Genomic DNA, 23,019 nt, shown 5'->3' on the forward strand with positions numbered 1-23,019 from the left:
AGGCCATTTGCAAACAAATTAAAGTCCATCATTCTATAGTGAGAAAGATTAGTCACAAGTGGAAAACATTTAAGACAGTTGCCAATCTTCCCAGAAGTGGATGTCCCAGCAAATTCATCCCAAAGTCAGACCTTGCAATGCTCAGAGAAATTGCAAAAAAAACAAACAAACAAGAGTTACATCTCAGACTCTACCGGCCTCATCATGTTAAATGTTAAAGTTCATGACAGTACAATTAGAAAAAGACTGAACAAGTATGATTTGTATGGAAGGGTCGCTAGGAGAAAGCCTCTTCTCTCTAAAAAGAAAATGGCAACATGGCTTAGGTTTGCAAAGTTGCATCTGAACAAATCACAAAACTTCTGGAACAATGTCCTTTGGACAGACGAGACCAAAGTAGAGATGTTTGGCCATAATGCACAGCGCCACGTTTGGCGAAAAACAAACACAGCATATCAGCACAAATGCCAACTGTCAAGCAAGGTGGTGGAGGGTGATGATTTGGGCTTGTTTTGCAGCCTCAGGACATGGGCACCTTGTAGTTATTGAGTCGACCATGAACTCCTCTGTATACCAAAGTATTCTAGAGTCAAATGTGAGGCCATCTGTCTGACAGCTAAAGCTTGGCCGAAATTGGGTCATGCAACAGTACAATGATCCCAAGCACACCAGAAAATCTACAAAAGAATGGTTGAAAAATAAAATAATCAAGGTGTTGAAATGGCCCAGTTGAAGTCCAGATCTCAACTCTATTGAAATTCTTTGGTGGGACCTTAAGAGAACTGTGCATAAACGAATGCCTGCAAACCTCAATGAACTTAAGCAACGTTCTAAAGAAGAGTGGGTCACAATTCCACCACAACGATGTGAGAGACTGATAAAGTCATACAGAAAACGATTACTTCAAGTTATTGCGGTTAAAGGTGGTCTACAAGCTATTGAATCATAAAGTGTAATTAGTTTTTCACACATGGGTTCTCCATTTTGGCTATTTTTGTTAAATAAATCATGACAGGTTGTAATATGTCATGTGTTGTTCATCTGAGGTTGTATTTACCTAATTTTAAGACTTACTAAGGATTAGATGATTTTTATTATGTCCTGATACGTAAAACCATAGAATTCAAAGAGGTTGTACTTTCTTTTTCACAGGACTGTATATACAAACATACATATACATATTTAGACATGTATCTGTATGTTAAAGCCCTTTGCCTTTTTTTTCTAACACCTGAGACTTTATATAATAAAGCCCGTGTTACTATGATTGTAACTGTACTTTGTAATGTATTTTTGATGTGTTTAGTGAGACAGTTAATCAGAGCTCTGAGGATGCAGTAATCAATTCTAGTGTAAATCATGATTGCGCTCAAATTGATATGAGCGGTAAACCGGGCGCGTTAAAACGCCCGTAATAAACTCCTTTTCATTACGCGTAACTGTTAACGTGCCATTTGTAATCTGGCTCTTAATGAAGAAAATTACGACATAATTATCCAAAGTAGGGTTGCACCGATACCATTTTTTTAAGACCGAGTACAAGTACCGATACTTGTTTTCAAATACTCACCAATACCAATTACCGATACTTTTTTTTAATGTCATGTAACAGTTTACCAAGCACAATACAGACTAATTTTTTAAGATTCCTTCTTTATAATTATGAAGGACTGTAGCTCAAAAGACATTATGAAATAATTAAACAGGTTTTATTTGTCACAAAGTTCACAGAACATGTTTAGAAATAAAAATATTACAATAAAATATATTAACAACAATAAATAACAAATATAAAATTGCAACCAACCAAAAGTGCCATACAGTAAAAAATAGAATAGAATACTGTTTAATCATGGTGAACAACACACTATGGGCTAGATTATATTTGACTGGTAAGCTTTACCAATGCTCTCATTACACGTCCTACTCCATTAAAGGCTATGGAGTTGGAAATGTGAACAGAGCATTGGTAAAGCTTACCAATCAAATGTAATCTAAATCTAGTCCTATAATTGCAGGATGAGTGTTCATTGGGATTAACTTAATTTTTCCTATGAGTACTCTTCCTGCAATGATATAAGCTAACCTATGGATGTTCCTCAGAGTACAGTATGTTTTGAACATAATTGTGTAAGATGAGAAAAAAAAGGCAATCTAGCGATTAGAATCATTTTTCAAAAGTTAGTGGCAAGTTCTTTTTAAGGAACAGAACAGAAGCATCGCTGCATGTTCAGCTATAAGTCTGTTTTTGCTATCAGTAAGGAGGTTCAACTTTCCACACCACTGCATGGGGCAGAAATATATTTTTGGGCCATTTTAGCCAGAGCTGGAAATCTCAGTTTATTAACTGCCCAGTACTTCAGGGGTTTGTCTGAACGCAGTACAGTGATCTCTCCTACAATAATACAAATAAGAGCAACTTGTATTGGCAGAACAGTAGTAAACAATGTTTAGTTTAGTCTCTACTCCAGCTTTAAATGAAATGGGAACATGCAGTTTGAAAAAAACACCACAAGATAGCATATGGGTAGTAAGTGGAGGTATCGGTTTAAGTATCGGTGCATTTGCACGAGTACAAGTACTCATGCAAGTACTTGGTATCGGTACCGATACCGATACTAGTATCGGTATCGGTGCAACCCTAATCCAAAGTACTCAAAAAGTAGGAAAAGCTACTTTGTCTGCGTCTTAGAGAGAGATACATATTAAAGGGATATAAAACCCATTTTTTTCTTTCATGATTCAGATAGAGCATGCAATTTTAAGCAATTTTCTAATTTACTCCTATTATCAAATTGTCTTTGTTCTCTTGGTATGCTTTGTTGAATGAGCAGCAATGCTGGTTGCTGACTGAACACATGGGTTAGCCAATGACAATCAGCATTTATATGCAACAACCAATCACCAGTTAGAACCTAAGTTCTTTGCTGTTCCTGAGCTTTCTTTCAGCAAAGGATAACAAGAAAAGGAAGCAAAAATAAATAATTGAAGTGAATTGGAAAGTTGTTTAAAATTGTATTCTATATCTGAATTATGAAAAAAATTGGGGTTTCATGTCCCTTTAAAGAAAATTTTTGGGTTTCAAGTCCCTTTAAGGTAATTCATTGTATCTATATAACAACAGCTAAAATTAATAAATGGTATAGAATTTTGTTCAAGATGTAAATTTTTAGATGCTGATTTAATACACAATTTCTGGTCTTGCCCCGAAAAATAAAAAAATTCTGGAATAGGGTAAGTTTTTGGTTATCTACAAATTTGTGTTACAGAAAACTCAAGTTTTTTTTCTTATTTAAAAGGAAATCACCCATTTTAACACTTTATTAATAAAACAATTCTGTGCAACAGACACCTAATTCTAAAATATTGCAAAAATAAAAGAGAAACGAGTATTTCTGAGCTTATAAAGAGGTTAACAAGCAATAATTGAACAATTTGCCATTTCTACCTATATTAAAGAATACTGTAAGAAATGGTTAATTTTAATCAAACACAGTCAACACCAACATTTTTAATGTTTAAAAAGATAGATAACGCCTTAAAGGGACAATATATCCAAAAAAATGTAATTCATGATTCAGATAGAGGATGCAATTTTAAGTAACTTTCTAATTTACTCCTATTATCAAAAAATTTTCGTTCTCTTGTTATCTTTATTTAAAAAGCAGGAATGTAAAGCTTAAAGGGACATAATACTCATATGCTAAATCACTTGAAACTGATGCAGTATAACTGTAAAAAGCTGACAGGAAAATCTCACCTGAGCATCTCTATGTAAAAAGGAAGATATTTTACCTCACAATCTCCTCAGCTCAGCAGAGTAAGTTCTGTGTAAAAAGTTATACTCAGCTGCAGGTAAAAAAAATTAAAAAAATGAAGAAATGAACTGCAGCCAATTGGCATCAGCAGTGCTGAGGTCATGAACTCTTTTACTGTGATCTCATGAGATTTCACTTAACTCTCATGAGATTTCATTGTAAACTTCCTTACACTTAATAGGGAAATAACATGAGAGTGCACGAGGCTCATCCCTTCGGCTGTCCCGGGACAGACATACTCATATGCTGCTTAGAAGTCCTTTACAATGGGATGTGGCTACTGAGGAACTTTTGAGATAAAATATCTTTCTTTTTTACATAGTGATGTTCAGGTGATATTTTCTAGTCAGCTTTTTACAGCTATGCTGCATCACTTTCAAGTGTTTAAACATTTGGGTATTATGGCCCAAGAGCCGGACCATTTTTGGCTCAGAACCTGGGTTATGCTTGCTTATTGGTTTGCTAAATGTAGCCACCAATAAGCAAGCGCTATCCAGGGTGCTGAACCTAAAATGGACTGGCTCCTAAGCTTTAAATTCCTACTTTTTAAATAAAGATAGCAAGAGAACAAATAAAAATTGATAGAAGGAGTAAATTAGAAAGCTGCTTAAAATTGCTGCTCTATCTGAATCCTGAAAGAAAAATGTGGGTTTAGTGTCCCTTTAACTACCCATTCGCCAGTTTTGCACAACCAACATTGTTATATTAATATACTTTACAACATTTAAACCTCTAAGCCACAAATGCAGGTGTGGCCACAGCACAAATATCACTGAAGCAAACGGAGGAGACTTACCAAGCCCCAAATTCAGTATAAACAAACAATGTCCTCCAGCTTCTGAAATTTAAAATTGACCCAACAAACAAGTGCTTTCCAGAGTAATGAACCAAAATGGGCCATCTCCTTAGCTTAGATGCCTTCTTTTTCAAATAAAGATAACAAGAGAACGAAGAAAAATTGATAATAGGAGTAAATTAGAAAGTTGCTTAAAATTGCCTGCTCTATCTGAATCATGAAATAAAAAAAATTGGGTTTAGTATCCCTTTAAAATTGCTGTGATGAAAGTGAGACGTCACCGGATGGGGCGTGGCTTATAGCCATTTAAGTCTATGTTGGAGTTACTAAGTTAGATGTGTTGTGCAAGCTGTTTACTTCTATGCTCTGCAATAATATAGCGTTGTACCTTCTATGCTGTATCCTGCATGTCATGACATGTCAGAAGTACTTGCCTGTGCTTCTGTTTCCTGAGTAATGACAATGTCAAAGTTTACCCCACCCAAGCCTTTTGATTTCTCTCAGCCTGCAGCTTGGCCCACATGGCGTCAGCAGTTTCAACACTTCAGGATCTCTTCCAAACTGTACAAGGAGAGTGGTGAAGTACAAGTTAATTCTCTTTTAAACTCTATTGGGAAAGATGTAGAGCCAGTGTTTAATGCCTTTACATTCCAAGAAGGGGAAGAATTTGACTTTGAAATAGTTATGAACAAATTCAGTGCTCACTTTATGCCCAAAAGAAATATGATTCATTTGTGCGCAGCCTGTATGAACTAGCTGAATTCTGTGAGTTTGGTGTTGCTAAGAAGAGCAAATCAGAGGTAAAATAGTCATAGGAATTGCAGATGCTGAGGTCTCACTGAAGCTACAGTTGGAGGCTGAATTAACGTTATTAGAATGGCCCGCCAGATTGAACTGGTGAAAAAGTGAGATCTGAGGTCTGAAAGTATTGTGAATGAAGTGCAGCAAGAGTTTAGGAGAGCAGCAGGTGAAAGGCACAGTGTGAGCAGTAGACCAAGGGCAAAAGATAGGCACAGAAGCGGATGGGCGCAGCAGGCTCCCTGCGCGCAGTGTAACCAAACCCATGATCAGAATGTTGTATGCTCCGCTAAAGATAAAAGATGTAGAAAGTGTAACCGAATGGGCCATTTTGAAGTGGTGTGTAAAACTGAATACATTAAGGAGATGCAGGTGGATAGTGACCAGGAGGGTAAGAAGTGTCCTTTGTAGAGTCTGTTGTTGAACGGTCTGGTTCAGATGAAGATTGGTGGGTTAACCTTACTGTAATGGGAGCCAAGGTTGCCTTCAAGATTGACAAGGGAGCAGACATAACTGTTATGTCCCTTGCAGCATCCATAAAACTGCCTCGACAGCCTCAGCTCAACAAAAGTGGTTGCCGCATCGATTGTGTGGGAAAATGTCTTGCCACCTGCGAGTACAAGCAGAGGGAATTCACCATGTGGGTACATGTAATTAGAGGTCAGTGTGTTAACAACCTTTTGAGCAGGAAAGCAGCCTGTGGTTGGGCCTTGTCGCCAGAGTGAATGAGATTTTGGAAGACATGTTTGGTGAATTGGGCCTACTGAATTGCAACCCAGTCCGAATATCAGTTAAAAGTGATGTAGTCCCATACAGCATTACCACTCCTCCTAGAATTCTGTTCCCGCTCATGCCTCAAGTGGAGAAGGAACTTCTGTGTATGAAGAATATGGGAGTTATTGAAGAGGTTGTTGAAGCAACTGACTGGTGTGCCCTCATTGTGCCTGTTGTGAAGAAAACTGGGAAGGTACGCATTTGCGTAAATTTGAAAAGGCTGAATGAGGCAGTGAAGAGAGAGATATGTTCTGCCGACCCTTGAGTACATAGCTCCGAAACTGACTAGGGCAAAGTTCTTCTCTTCACTGGATGCTTCCAGCGGCTTCTGGCAGATACCTCTAGATCCACAGTTCCGCAAACTATCTACCTTCATTACACCCGTAGGTCGGTTTTGCTTCTGCAGACTCTTCTTTGGGATATCCTCTGCTCCCGAAATCTTTTCAATAGAAACAAGTTCCATCCTAAGGGACCATGAGGGCATGGACGACATTTTAGTTTATGGGTCTACATTGGAAGAACATGATCAGCAATTGAGCTGTGTGCTGCAGACAATTAGAGAGTCCGGGTGGAAATTAGATAAAGAGAAATACCATTTTAGAAAATCTGAGTTATGTTACTTTGGGCATATCATCAATAGAGATGGCATCAAGCCAGACCCTGATAAAATCCTTGCCATTGAACAGATGAAGAGTCCTTCTGATGTACACAAGCTGAGACAAATATTGGGCCTTGTAAATTATGTGGGCAGGTTCCTTCCAGATTTATCCATAGTAGTCTGGAGGACCCCAGACCCAGGCAACATCTTGAAGAAAGATGTTGCCTGGGTCTGGGGTCCTCCATAGGAAGAAGCTTTTGTACAGGTCAAGTCTTTGCTGTGGTCTGCCCCAGTGTTAGGGTTCTACGACCCTTCTAAAAAGACTGTGGTTAGTGCTGATGCGAGCATTTATGGGCTAGGGGTCACCCTCTTACAGCTGAATGAGAACAAACTACAGCCCATCGTCTACTGTTCCCGTACACTAATGGCTGCTGAGTCAAAATACGCCCAAATTGAGATAGAGTGTCTGGCTGCAGTTTGGGCCTGTGAGCGCTTCCAGCGTTACCTAGTGGGTTTAGAGAAATTTAGTCTGAAGACTGACCATAAACCGCTAGTCCCTCTAATCAACTCCTATGATATTGACAAAACACCCCTAAGATGCCAGAGACTTCTGATTTGGCTGCTCAGGTTCAACGTTCAGGCAGTGCATGTGCCCAGGAAACAACTGGTAGTGGCAGATACACTTTCCAGTCTCCCGCTGGCTGAAGCTGAAGAATCTTCAACGGAATCAGATGTGAAAGTGTATGTGGATTCAGTTCTGGCATCCAAATCCATTTCGTCAGGAAAGCTAGAGCAAATAAGAAAGAAGACACATTTAGATACAGACCTGCAAGAAGTTATTAAGTACATAAAAGAAGGTTGGCCCGAGAGTCTGGGAGCCTGGATGTCTTTAAAGTTCTTACATCCAAAGCACTCCAGCCACCAGAAGAAATCTTTGTTTAAAAGACCTTTATTTTCATTAGTTGGGTCCAAAAGTTTACAGGAACAACGTTTCGAATCTACAATAGACTCTTAGCCATGTACACTGATTGCATGCAGGTTTTTACCTAGAACTCTGTATTATCCAGGTGAGGGTATAAAAGGTATAATTATAGTGACATCTGCTGGTAACATATTGGTATTGCATCTTTCAACTTCAATGTTAACCCTTAATGTAACAAACTCAAAAAGTTAAAAACATAGGTAAAGTAAAACCATTATATACAAAAAAAATTTTTTTTAAATAACCAGAATATAACACAACAGATATATGTAATTTTACAAAAATAGATTCCAAACAAAATCTTTATTAAAACCCTTAGGTATCATAGTGTCTAATTTATTTATCCAATACATCTCCCTTATTTTTAGAAGGTGTTCCCTGTCACCTCCTCTCCTGGGGACCGCCACTTGTTCAATAACCTGAAACCGAAGCTGGCTGATGTTATGTCCCCTGGAGAGGAAGTGAGAGGAAACAGGCGCTTCTTTATTTTTGTGTCTAATGTTTGACTTGTGTTCTGTAAGTCTATCTCTGGCCTCTCTACAGGTCTCGCCAATGTAAATAAAACCACATGGACATTTGATTAGATAGATAACAGATGTTGATCTACAAGTAAGATACTCTCTAATCTTAAATTTGTTGCCATTGGTCGGATGGAAAAAAAAAATCCCCTCTAATCATTGATCCACAGTGGCTACAATTCAGGCATGGATAACAACCAGTTTTGGTACTCCCTATGGTTTTTTGTATAGTTTTCTTATTACTTCCAATATCCGAATGGACCAATTGGTCTTTGAGACTTTTATTTCTCTTAAAGGGACAGTCTACACCAGAATTGTTATTGTTTAAAAAGATAGATAATCCCTTTATTACCCATACTCTAGTTTAGCATAACTAACACAGTTATATAAATTTACCTCAGTGATTACCCTGTATCTAAGCCTCTGCAAACTGCTCCCTTATTTCAGTTCTTTTGACAGACATCCATTTTAGCCAATCAAAACTGGCTCACTGGAACTTCACGTGAGTGTGCACAGTGTTATTTATATGACACACACAAACTAACACCCTCTAGTGGTGAAAAACTGTCAAAATGCCCTGAGAGAAGAGGTGGACTTCAAGGGCTTAGAAATTAGCATATGAACCTCCTAGGTTTAGCTTTCAACTAAGAATACCAAGAGAACAAAGCAAAATTGGTGATAAAAGTAAATTGGAAAATTGTTTAAAATTACATTCTCTATCTGAATCATGAAAGTTTATTTTGGACTAGACTGTCCCTTTAAATGTTGTCATGGGCATATTTTTAAAGGCCTCTGTTTGTGGATTGCAGTCCCTAATTATATGCCAATACTTTCTCACAATCTGATTAATTTTGGGACTAAGTCTATTATACTGAGTAATAAAAATTAGCCTCTCGTGTTCATCAACCTTATTCCTTATGTTTTTTTTTGTCATGTGTTGTAATCTCTGTTTGAATTACATTTTGTAATTGTTCCTCTATTAATGTTGGTGGGTATCCTCTTTATTTAAATGTATCAGATATTTCTTTTAACCTCAATTTACATTTACTCTTATCAGTCACTATACTCTTAACCCTTAGAAATTGGCTTTTAGGTATAGCTTTTAAGGTGTTAATGGGATGAAAACTGCCAAACTCTAATAAGTTGTTTTTATCTGTGGGTTTAACATATAAATCAGAATGTAAAAAAACATTCACCATATATATATGGGTGTCTAAAAAATTAATTCCTGTTTCACTCATTTCCAGAGTGAATTTAAAGCCTTGTACTGTGTTATTCAGATCCTCAACAAACTCTACCAGGTTCCCAACGTCGCCCCCAACCACACACCAAATACATCATCTATGTACCTCCACCAGGAGGCACCATAGAGCAGGAACAAATTATTGGAGTGAACAAAATGCTCCTCAAAGTTGCTCATGAAAATATTAGCGTATGTGGGGGCGACGTTGGAACCCATCGCAGTTCCCTGTTTCTGCAAATAAACATATAGACATAGATTACACAGGGTCGGCACGAAACATAGGAAGCACGGCAGGAAAAGCGAGGGGCCACTCGGATCGCTACAGACCTCGCAGATAGAGAGGGAATCAACTCCGCTATTACCATTAGGAATAGGAGCAGGTAAACCAGATGCACAGGACTGTGATCCTTTTACACCAGGACTCAGGTATGCAAAACTCTTAGTACACACAGACCCCACAGATACAAACGTCTGTACAGATGAAAACAAATTAATATAATAAGGGCAACTTTGAGGAGCATTTTGTTTACTCCAATAAGTTGTTCCTGCTCTATAGTGCCTCCTGGTGGAGGTACATAGATGATGTATTTGGTGTGTCGTTGGAACCCTGGTAGAGTTTGTTGTGGATCTGAATAACACAGTACAAGGCCTTAAATTCACTATGGAAATGAGTGAAACAGGAATTAATTTTTTAGACACCCATATATATATGGTGAATGTTTTTTTTTTACATTCTGATTTATATGTTAAACCCACAGATAAAAACAACTTATTAGAGTTTGGCAGTTTTCATCCCATTAACACCTTAAAAGCTATACCTAAAAGCCAATTTCTAAGGGTTAAGAGTATAGTGACTGATGAGACTAAATGTAAATTGAGGTTAAAAGAAATATCTGATAAATTTAAAGAAAGAGGATACCCACCACCATTAATAGAGGAACAATTACAAAATGTAATTCAAACAGAGATTACAACACATGACAAAAAAAAAACATAAGGAATAAGGTTGATGAATAAGAGAGGCTAATTTTTATTACTCAGTATAATAAACTTAGTCCCAAAATTAATCAGATTGTGAGAAAGTATTGGCATATAATTAGGGACTGCAATCCTCAAATAGAAGCCTTTAAAGCATGCCCATGACAGTATGTAAGAGAAATAAAAGTCTCAAAGACCAATTGGTCCATTTGGATATTGGAAGTAATAAGAAAACTATACAAAAAAACCATAGAGTACCAAAACTGGTTGTTATCCATGCCTGAATTGTAGCCACTGTGGATCAATGATTAGAGGGGAATTTTTTTTCCATCCAACCAATGGCACCAAATTTAAGATTAGAGAGTATCTTACTTGTAGATCAACATCTGTTATCTATCTAATCAAATGTCCATGTGGTTTAATTTACATTGGCGAGAGACCTGTAGAGAGGCCAGAGATAAACTTACAGAACACAAGTCAAACATTAGACGCAAAAATAAAGAAGCGCCTGTTTCTTCTCTCTTCCTCTCCAGGGGAAATAACAATCAGCCAGCTTCGGTTTCAGGTTATCAAACAAGTGGCTGTCCCCAGGAGAGGAGGTGACAGGGAACACCTTCCAAAAATAAGGGAGATGTACTGGATAAATAAATTGGACACTATGATACCTAAGGGTCTTAATAAAGATTTTGATTGGAATCTATTTTTGTAAAATGACATATCAGTTGTGTTATATTCTGGTTATTTTTTTTATTTTTGTATATAATGGCTTTACTTTACCTATGTTTTTAACTTTTTGAGTTTGGTACATTAAGGGTTAATATTGAAGTTGAAAGATGCAATACCAATATGTTACCAGCAGATGTCACTATAATGTTACCTAGATTCTAGGTCCTAGAACTCTGTATTATTCCAGGGTATAAAAGGTATAAACCTACATGCAATCAGTGTACATGACTAAGAGCCTATTGTAGGTTCAAAACGTTGTTCCTGTAAACTTTTGGACCCAACTAATGAAAATAAAGGTCTTTTAAACAAAAATTTCTTCTGGTGGCTGGAGTACTTTGGATGTATGACTATTTGGATTGACAAGATTTGGCAAATCTTACTCCGTGCCCCACAAACAGGTGTGCTGTTCTCCTTGCCTTTTGTCTAAGTTCTTACCAGTCAGAGAGGTCGCAGCTCACGGAGATGGATGGGTTGGTGCTGTTCCAGGACCCTATTGTTATTCCTGTTAGCATGCGGCAGGAAATGTTAAGCAGGATTCATGATGGCCACTTGGGCATTACAAAGTGCAGAGAAAGGACAGCTACGGCGGTGTGGTGGCCTGGGATCAGTTCCGACATTGGAAGCCACGTGTCAAAATGTGCCTTTTGCCGGGAACGCTGGCCTACTCAGAGAAGGGAGCCCTTGATTTCTACTCCGCTACCTGCAGGCCCATGGCAGAAAATATCTGCAAATTTGTGTGAACTGCATGGGAAGAAGTACCTAGTTATGATTGACTACTATTCCAGGTATTTGGAAATTGCACCCTTGCATGAGATCACCAGTCAAGCCGTTATCACTCGTCTCAATAGCTTGTTTCCCCGGTGGGGCATACCAATGAAGTTAGTGATTGATAATGGAATGCAGTTTGCTTCCATGAAGTTCAGTTTTTTCAGCAGTGAATATGATTTTGTCCATTCTACACCAAGTCCACATTACCTGCAGACCAATGAAATGGCTGAAAGGGCAGATCAAACAACAAAGTTCATTTTGAAGCAATCTGAGCTGTACCTAGCTCTCTTGGCCTATAGGGCGACTCACATCCAAGCCACAGGCTTTAGCCCGGCACAGCTGATGCTAGGACGACAGATATGCACTACACTACCCTCTGTGGGTGTTTTCCAGCCAGCCTGCTCTGTTCCTCGGGATGAGGTCCTTAGGAGGGATGAAGAGGCAATAGGGGCTACCGATTCTTCTATGACAGTTTAATTTTGTCTACACTATCCCTTTAATATAACAGTGTTGGTTATGCAAAACTGGTGAATGGGTAATAAAGGAATTATCTATCTTTTAAAATAAAGAGAGGGGGAGAGAAAGCGCAAAAGAGATGGGGAGAGAGCGCAAAGAGAGGGGGAGATAGAGAGCGCAAAAGAGAGGGGGGGAGAGAGAGAGAGCAAAAGAGGGGGGACAGAGATAGAGCAAAAGAGAGGGGGGAGAGAGCACAAAAGAGAGGGGGGAGAGAGTGCAAAAGAGAGGGGGAGAGAGAGAGCACAAAAGAGAGGGGGAGAGAGAGAGCACAAAAGAGAGGGGGAGAGAGAGAGCACAAAAGAGAGGGGGAGAGAGAGCACAAAAGAGAGGGGGAAGAGAGAGAGTAAAAGAGGGGGAGAGAGAGAGCACTAAAGAGAGGGGGGAGAGAGAGAGAGAGGAGGGGAGAGAGAGAGAGAGAGAGAGAGAGAGAGAGAGGAGGAGAGAGAGAGAGAGGAGGGGAGAGAGAGAGAGAGAGGAGGGGGAAAGAGAGAGAGAGGAGAGGGGGGGAGAGAGAGAGAGGAGGGGGAAAGAGAGAGAGAGGAGGGGGAAAGAGAGAGAGAGGAGGGGGAAAGAGAGAGAGAGGAGGGGGAAAGAGAGGAGGGGGGGAGAGAGAGAGAGAGAGAGGAGGGGGGGACAGAGAGAGAGGAGGGGGGAGAGAGAGAGGAGGGGGAGAGAGAGGGGGGAGAGAGAGCTCAAAAGAGAGGGGGAGAGAGAGCACAAAAGAGATGGGGGAGAGAGAGAGCTCAAAAGAGAGGGTGAGAGAGAGCGCAGAAGAGATGGGGGAGAGAGAGCAAAAGAGAGGGGGGAGAGAGAGAGCGCAAAAGAGAGAGGGAGAGCGCAAAAGAGAGAGGGAGAGAGAGCGCAAAAGAGAAGGGAGAGAGAGAGAGCGCAAAAGAGAGGGGGGAGAGAGAGAGCAAAAGAGGGGAGAGAGCAAAAGAGAGGGGGGAGAGCAAAAGAGAGGGGGGAGAGAGCAAAAGAGAGGGGGGAGAGAGCAAAAGAGAGGGGGGGGGAGAGCGCAAAAGAGAGGGGGGAGAGAGTGCAAAAGAGAGGGGGAGAGAGAGAGAGCACAAAAGAGAGGGGGAGAGAGAGAGCACAAAAGAGAGGAGGGGGAGAGAGCAAAAGAGGGGGAGAGAGAGAGAGAACAAAAGAGAGGGGGAGAGAGGGGAGAGAGTGGTGGGGGAGAGAGAGAGAGGAGGGGAGAGAGAGGAGAGGGGGGGAGAGAGAGAGGGGGGGAGAGAGAGAGCTCAAAAGAGAGGGGGAGAGATAGCCGAAAAGAGATGGGGGAGAGAGCTCAAAAGAGAGGGGGAGAGAGAGAGCACAAAACAGATGGGGGAGAGAGAGAGCGCATAAGAGATGGGGAGAGAGAAAGAGCAAAAGAGATGGGGAGAGAGAAAGAGCAAAAGAGGGGGAGAGAGAGCGCAAAAGAGAGGGGGGAGAGCACAAAAGAGAGGAGGAGAGCACAAAAGAGAGGAGGAGAGGGAGAGCACAAAAGAGAGGAGGAGAGGGAGAGCGCAAAAGAGGGGGAGAGGGAGAACGCAAAAGAGGGGGAGAGAGAGCGCGCAAAAGAGGGGTGGGAGAGCACACAAAAGAGAGAGGGAGAGAGAGAGCAAAAGAGAGGGGGGAGAAAGTAAAAGAGAGGGGAGAGAGAGCGCGCAAAAGAGGGGGGAGAGCACACAAAAGAGAGAGGGGAGAGAGAGAGCAAAAGAGAGGGGGGAGAGAGAGAGCAAAAGATGGATGAGAGAGAGAGCACAAAAGAGAGGGGGAGAGAGAGCACAAAAGAGGGGGGGGAGAGAGAGCGCAAAAGAGGTGGTAGAGAGAGAGCGCAAAAGAGATGGGGGAGAGAGAGCAAAATAGATGGGGGAGAGAGCGCAAAATAGATGGGGGAGAGAGAGCGCAAAAGAGAAGGGGAGAGAGAGCGCAAAAGAGAGGGGGAGAGAGAGCGCAAAAGAGAGGGGGAGAGAGAGAGCGCAAAAGAGAGGGGGAGAGAGAGAGAGCGCAAAAGAGAGGGGGAGAGAGAGAGAGCGCAAAAGAGAGGTGGGAGAGAGAGAGCAAAAGAGAGGTGGGAGAGAGAGAGCTCAAAAGAGAGGGGGAGAGAGAGAGCTCAAAAGAGAGGAGGGAGAGAGAGAGCTCAAAAGAGAGGGGGGAGAGAGAGAGAGAGAGCAAAAGAGAGCGGGAGGGAGAGAGCGCAAGAGGTGGGACCGCTGTACTGCAAAAAATGGCCTGTGTGAACGGGCTTTAGGACTGGTATATATATATTTAACATTACCAGGGAGACTGACCATCTCCCATTGGTTTAAGCACCCCACCCAAGTTCAGGTGTGCTCATATCAGTGTAATAGAGTTGTGAATAAAAAGCCAGGGAGTCTCATTCTAGTATGAAGAGTAAAAGCAGGAATGATTCAGCCCTCTGTGGCAAAAGGACTGTAGTGTTAGAACCAGTCGAATTGGGGCACCTTGTAAGTGGTGACTGGCTAAGCAGAATATGGCCATATTGTGTGACTAAGTTCCCAATATTATTTAAAAAAGAATAGTTGTCTCTTGATGTATTTGCAGGCAATTTTTTGCAGCAGTTCAAAAAATATGTTGTGCTTTTGAAAAAGGATGTGAGCTGATACCTCTTTGTTTGTATGTATGTATGTATGTATGTATATATATATATATATATATATATATATATATATTATGTGTGTATATATATATATATATATATATATATATTATATCCCCCATCACATCACAGACTGACATTGTAAATATATATCTATAAGGAGAAAGCACTGGTATATGCGAATACTAACGCACCTCACTGATAAACATTCCACCCACCCAGAAACCACCCTCAGCTAAGAAGTTCAGAACTGCTGTTATTATTTATTTTGAAAGAGAGCTTCCTGCAGCGTCATTATATACTAAACTAATTGCGCCTTATGCCACAGGCTGGCTGTGATGTCTATATACGGAGGGCACACGCCTTCCTTCTTGTCTTGCACAGCTCTTATGGAGACGGTCCCCTTAGTAATTAGTAAAGCCTGGTGCCTACCTAGTTTTCGTGTCTGCGCACCCTTCTGCTCCTCCCTTCACTGCTTCTGTCTGGGCGAATGCTGCAGGATGTGATGACTCCCCTCCGAGGCTCCGACCCTCTTCCCCCCTCCCACTGTGTCACACAGTCACTCATGTCATCATCATACTCTGTCTCTCCTGCAGATTACCCGGGTTTTTTTAGTAACCCCGAGCTAAGTGCTCCTCTGGCCATCTTATATTTTGTAAAGTCTGTGCTCACTGCGTCAGGGGAGCGCTTAGCCCGGGGCATTTGAGGCTAGTTCCGGGACACGGGACACAGAGCCTCAGAACGGGATTGTCCCAGTGAAACCAGGGCGGGTGGCAACCCAAACTGAGGTCCATCAGAGAGAAGGACAAAGACTGAATTAAACAGCTAATGACAACACTGACTCACTGGTCTCCGAGTGTTGAGCAGCCAGTGGGAACTCCACCCCTTTTCCTATATAACTGCCCCCTTTCCTATGTAAACAAAAGCTCACTGACTATCAAGGCTGTGACACACTGCAAGCGATGCGGCGCGAGGAGAAGCAGCTGCTTCGCTCCGTGTTGCATCGCTTCTGAAGATCAAATATTTCATCTCTGAGCGCTCAGCTACGCGACCTGACGCAGCAGAGTGCTCAGAGATGAAAAGGCAGGACACACTGAGCGCGCACAGCCGCATCTACACGCTACGCACCGCTCCGCTTGCAGTGTGTCACAGCCTGAAGGCTCTGTCTGTGCAGCACAGACATATGTAAGTTATATGCAGCAAGGAAGTGACAGCTGCAGACACCTGGCTTTTGTCACTGGTCCCCAACACATTGTGTGATTTCTATAGATCACCAGGTGAGAAAACACAGCCAGAGCCTAAGAGTTACTAGATCTGCTCACAAAGTGTAAAAATAAAAAGATTGTGTACATTTACATAATGGATGTGAACTGGAAGGTTGTTTATAATGGTGTGTTTTATCTGAATCATGTATTGACTGTCACTTTAATAATATAGGTAGATTAGGAACCTGTTAACAATTACATAAAAATGTTAATTGTGACTTTTATTAGAGCTGAGTCCCTCTGTCCTCTCCCCCTATAGACAGACAATCAGACAATAACTGATGCTGATACACTCACCAAGATGCTGCAGATCAGGAAGTGACATCTAAACCAGAGGAGGGGGGACAACTGTAGAACTTCAATTCCCAGAATTCAAGAAACAGGTCACACGTCATGTAGCAGCCAATTACAAAGAAGAATGTGATGTTCAGCTTTTATTAGCTTTATTTACACCTATGCACTGTAGTAATGCGATGTAGCTCCACTCTAGACAGGAAACATGTGACCTCCACTCAAAGCTTTTTTTTTTCTTTGCTTTTTTTTTTTTTTTAAATCAACTTTAATGTAACAAACACCCTATAGACAATCATTCTGAAAACGAAACATTTTGCAGCTTTCTTGTTCTTAATGTTCACTCACAGTGGTTTATGCTGATTGTCATTTATAAGGTAACTACTGTGACTGACATTTATAAGGTAAGCACTGTGAGTGTCATTTATAAGGTAACTACTGTGACTGTCACTTATAAGGTAACCACTGTGACTGTCATTTATAAGGTAATCACTGTGACTGTCATTTATAAGGTAACCACTGTGACTGTCACTTATAAGGTAACCACCATGACTGTCATTTATAAGGTAATCACTGTGACTGTCATTTATAAGGTAACCACCGTGACTGTCATTTATAAGGTAATCACTGTGACTGTCATTTATAAGGTAACCACTGTGACTGTCATTTATAAGGTAATCACTGTGACTGTCATTTATAAGGTAAACCACTGTGACTGTCACTTATAAGGTAATCACTGTGACTGTCATTTATAAGGTAATCACTGTGACTGTCATTTATAGGGTAACCACTGTGACTGTCATTTATAAGGTAATCACTGTGAATGTCATTTATAAGGTAATCACTGTGACTGTCATTTATAAGGTAAACCACTGTGACTGTAATTTATAAGGTAATCACTGTGACTGTCATTTATAGGGTAACCACTGTGACTGTCACTTATAAGGTAACCACTGTGAATGTCATTTATAGGGTAACCACTGTGACTGTCATTTATAAGGTAATCCCTGTGACTGTCATTTATAGGGTAACCACTGTGACTGTCATTTATAAGGTAACCACTGTGATTGTCATTTATAAGGTAATCGCTGTGACTGTCACTTATAAAGTAACCACTGTGCGTGTCATTTATAAGGTAACTACTGTGACTGTCATTTATAAGGTAACTACTGTGACTGTCATTTATAAGGTAACCACTGTGACTATCACTTATAAGATAACCACTGTGCGTGTCATTTATAAGGTAATCACTGTGACTGTCACTTATAAGGTAACCACTGTGATTGTCATTGATAAGGTAATCGCTGTGACTGTCATCTAAAAGGTAACCACTGTGACTGTCACTTATAAGATAACCACTTTGAGTGTCATTTATAAGGTAATCACTGTGACTGTCACTTATAAGGTAACCACTGTGATTGTCATTGATAAGGTAATCGCTGTGACTGTCATTTATAAGGTAACCACTGTGATTGTCATTGATAAGGTAATCACTGTGACTGTTATTTATAAAGTAACCACTGTGACTGTCATTTATAAGGTAACCCCTGTGACTGTCATTTATAAGGTAACTACTGTGACTGTCATTTATAAGGTAACTACTGTGAGTGTCATTTATAAGGTAACCACTGTGACTGTCATTTATAAGGTAACCACTCTGAATGAACATTAAAGTGAAGGTAAAGTTTAGCGCAAGTGAAAGCAGTAGTTTGTTAATTAGTTGATATATACCAAGATCGCTAATTTTTTAACTCATTTTTGTATACATATCAATATAAAATAAATACTTTTTTTCTCCTTGTTCGGCTGCTTATAGCTCCTCCCTCCATCTAGTTCCTGGTTTTTCTTCTGTATTACGTATAGAGCGTTCCCACCCGCTCTATACGTACTGTCTTTGCGCGTTCTCGATTCTCTGAATGTTTGCGCATGCGCACTGTTGCCAAATGTGTGTAAACACACTGCGTTCAGGCGAGTAGCTTGATTGACTGCGATTTGCGCATGCGCTAAGCTGGAACGAGCACGGCTCACAAGACATAGGAAGTGAAACTAACGCATGCGCACAATTTATACTAATGCAGTGACGTCAAATGACGGCCGCCTAACGGCCAGACATATGATTGGGTACTAGAAAAACGTGACCTGGCTCCGAAAAAAAAACAAAAAAACGGGCAGATTACACAACGAATATTTTCAAGATTAGAAAAGCGGATAAATAGGTAAATATTGAGAAATACGAAAATTGATGACTTAAACTACCATTATTTTTAATGCTATTTACATTTGCAAGCATCAACACAAGCTAATTTTACCTTTCCTTTAAGTACAAGAAAGCTGCAAAATGTACAAGGCTGAAGCTGGATTCTTATTCAATCAGCTTCTTATTCTGCAACTGATTACAATTTGTAAAATAAAGATATCTACAGTTATTTTTATTTTAAATAAAATAATACACTTTCCAAAAACCTAAACAAACTTACATTTTATAAAAAAAATAATCATCTTATATTGCAATAAACAGATAGCCAACATGGCACAATTTTGAGTAACTGATATTTTAAATGGGTTAATGTGGGCCACTCATTTATATGTGGATATATACAGGGCGTGAGCCCCATCATACAACAGACGTTAACAGCCTGGACCAATGCTCTTTATGGCAAACAAATTGGTGACAACCTTGTCACTACATATATTTTGTAACCCCCCCAAAAAAAGAAAACCACTATTTGGCACTCACTTAAACACATAGGTAGATCCGCAGAAAGAGAGCAAAATAATAAATAAAACTTAACTTTTACTGTCAAATCGTTGAGGCTCTAAGAAAGCCCAGGTGAAATGTGCGTTAGGCGTTCGCCTGTCTGTGAGTAATCTGGACATGGTTATACTTTATTTGCGTGCTCTCTGTGATTGATATACAGGTAATTCCGTACCTTAGTCACTGCAAGCCGTACCTTTTGCACAATAATTGTAAGCAGCTGCCTACCAAGAGATAGTCTGATAAGCCCCACCCTTCACCCACCTATGTGGGTAGCAACAAATCATAGTCTTGGTTTTTTTAGGGATCTCGGTGGACATCTTACAATGGGCCTCTGACAGTGTTGGAATCTACTAAATTTTGCAAACTTAGAGCCTCAATGATTATTGTCTTATTTTGAAATAGACAATTGTAGTGTGTTTAATCCAGATGCTCCAATATTTGTATTTTAATATTTGACAGTAAAAGTTATTTTATTTTTTTGGTTCCCTTTCTGCAGATCTACCTATGTGTTTAAGTGTGTGCCAAATAGTGGTTTTATTTTTTATTTTTCTTTGGGATTACACTGTATACCAACCACTAGGGCACCCCCTGCACTCCCCTACGGAATATGAGTGTATGGGTTATAGATGAATAAGGGAGTTCTATACCTATCTCATTGATATACACTTCATATATTTTACCTTTTCTGAATAAGTAACTGGTATTTTAAAAGGGTTAAAATCCTTTGGGCCATTAATTTATGCGTGGCAACAAAAACTATTGCCAACCTTGCCACTTCATATATTTGACCTTTTCTAAATAAATAACTGGTATTTCAAATGGCTTAAAATCCTTAGGGCCACTCTTTACTGTGTGGATATATACCGGGAGTGAGCCCCTTCATAGGATAAATATGTTCTTAGCCTGGCCCAACGCTTTTTGTAGCAAACAAACTGGTGCCAACGTTGCCATCTCATATATTTTTGCATTTCTGAATAAGTAACTAGTATTTTAAAAGGGTTAAAATCCTTTGGACCACTCACTTCTTTGTGGATATATACAGGGTGTGAACCTCTCCATAGAACAAACATGTTCTCACCCTGGCCTAACGCTTTTTGAAGCAAATAAACAGGTGACAACCTTGCCACCTCATATATTTGACATTTTTCTAAAAAGGAATCAGATATTTTAAAAGGGTTCAAATCCTTTGGGCCCTCATTACTGTGTGGATATATACAACGAGTGAGCCCCTTCATAGAATAAACATGTTTTCAGCCTGGCCTGTAATCTGCTTGTTTGAGCTAGTCCTTAGAGTTAGGTTCCACTGCCCAGCATATCCTTTCCCACTTATTTCTTACTGTGTATATGCCTGACATTTTAGACATTGTATTTCTAATAAATTTTCTTGGAATTTTACAATAGTGCTTGTCATTTTATACAGACATACTTAGAGACATATGATTTACTATTTTAATATATTTATATATTTACTTTGTATTCAAATTTATATATTTTAGATCTATCCTAGCTGTAAGCGCCAATACTTCCATCTCTCTGTAACCACAACCCAAGGGACTTTTAGAGAGGGTCCCTCCCTGTATTTGGCTTCAGGTTATAATTAGCGCTGATTCTTTCCTCCACTCCAAAACTGTCTGACTCTCTTTTTGAATCTAGCTGCTTTTTATACAGATCATTGGTATATCTACCTTATCTCCTTAAAGGATTACCTCCATTACTGTATAGTTACACATCACTATGGATATATTTAGTACAAGAAACAGTATCCTACTTGAATTGGATAACGCAGATATAAACACAGAGATAGAGACTGCACAAGACACAAATATTAGTACAAAAGAATTAATGAATGAACTTGAGAAACTACTAATCAGAGAATTAAAACAAAAAACAGAGATGAACTACTTAGAGAAATATATAGCCCTGAATATAGTCCCAAGGGGACTAAGACTAGAGAAAAGATGCACATTTGAACTCAATGATACCCTTCAAGAGGAATGGTTTAACTCTTTAGAAAAAGCATCATTTACCCTCATTAATATTATTAAGAAGGCCAGAAATTTAAGCCTAACAGAGATAGATAGAAGAGTAAATGAGATTAAAGAGAGTCTAGAGAGTAGAAAAGACTCTGATACATTTAAAGAAAAACAGACAGAAATAATAAGGTCTCTTAAAAAGACTAATACTGAACTACAAATAATAAAAAAGAAAAAACTGAAAAGAGATAAAGATGATTACACAATGGGTAATATAGAAAATGAAATAGATAAAGACATACCACTACCCCAACAGAAAAATAGCAACCTGGCACAAAACAGAATGCAAAAACAAACGTATAATGAAATACACACTAATCATAACACACCAAATAACTATAGAAGACAGGAAAACTATAGAGATAGAAATAAATCAATACACAATACACCTAACATACAAAGGAGAGAGAATCACTACGAGGGAGAATACAGGTGGCAGGAGGCACCACGTAGGAGTTATAATTATACTACGCGCAATATACAAAAACAGTCCTACTACCCTGAAAGAGAATATTCAAATCAAACAATGAATAATCCTAGATTTGATTTAGAGTATCATAATCAATACCAAAGCTATTCACACCAAAATTGGAGAAATGAAAATAAAGATAGATCATACACTGATAGGCAACACAATTCAATTTATAAGAATGATAAGAATTGGAGAATACCTTTGAGAAATAGATTTCAACCACTATCACATAAACCTAACGAGAATCACCAAATAGAAAGAACTAATGGAGCACAAGAGGGTCATTTTTTAGGAGACAACCCAAGGGCAGAAAACGCCAGGGGTACAATTATAGAAAAAGTACAACTAGCTCCACTAATGGGTCAAAGAAAAAGAATGCTAGAGGAACAAGAGGAGGAAGGAGGAGAAACAATAAAGAGGCCCAGAGAGAGAAGGGAGCTGTGGTAGAACCAAAGAGACTTGGAATTTTTAATATTAGTAAAACTGAACTAAGTAATGAGGAAAATAAAGTACTTGGACGCGGTCTATCGTTTGCACCCACGTCTCAATTAAATAAATTCGAAACCCTCATAAACGTAACACAATTTGTAAGAAAATTGACACTGAAAAGACATTTTCTAAAACACCCATTAGAATTTACCCCCAAGTTACCAGCAATAACCAATGCAAAATATACGCACACCGAACTAAAACCAAAATCTAAATTCTACCCCACACAAGACAAGGGTAAGAACATTGAACTATTTGAGACACTTGTCCAGAAAGACCTTGATAAATATAAAAACAATAAAAAAATGCCACAAAATATGACGAAATCTGAAAATGCTACTCTACAAAAGTTAAAGAAGAACAAAGAGATTATCATTAAACCCGCAGACAAAGGGGGAGGAGTGGTGATAATGGATAGGAGCTACTATATACAAGAGGCAGAAAGATTATTAAAAGATGTATCAACTTACAAAGAACTAAAAAGAGATCCCACTAGGGTAGACCAAATTCTTTTAAAAATGCATTTAGACGCCGCGAAAGAGAAAGGCATCCTGAACACAAAAGAATATAACTATATTTACCCAGAAT

At 39.5% G+C, this 23,019-nt stretch overlaps 1 protein-coding gene across 1 annotated transcript in view; it reads right to left on the bottom strand.

Annotated features, from left to right (window-relative positions):
* LOC128659219 (uncharacterized) overlaps window positions 1-16,849 on the bottom strand; it is a 72,896-nt gene extending 56,047 nt beyond the window's left edge. The window contains exon 1 of the mRNA XM_053712897.1: window positions 16,686-16,849. The gene's annotated coding sequence lies outside the window, so the exon portion shown is untranslated. The remainder of the gene's footprint in view (window positions 1-16,685) is intronic.
* Between the last annotated feature and the right edge of the window lie 6,170 nt (window positions 16,850-23,019).

Source organism: Bombina bombina, chromosome 5 (assembly GCF_027579735.1).
Source record: "Bombina bombina isolate aBomBom1 chromosome 5, aBomBom1.pri, whole genome shotgun sequence".
In the NCBI taxonomy this organism is placed as follows: Eukaryota; Metazoa; Chordata; class Amphibia; order Anura; family Bombinatoridae; genus Bombina; species Bombina bombina.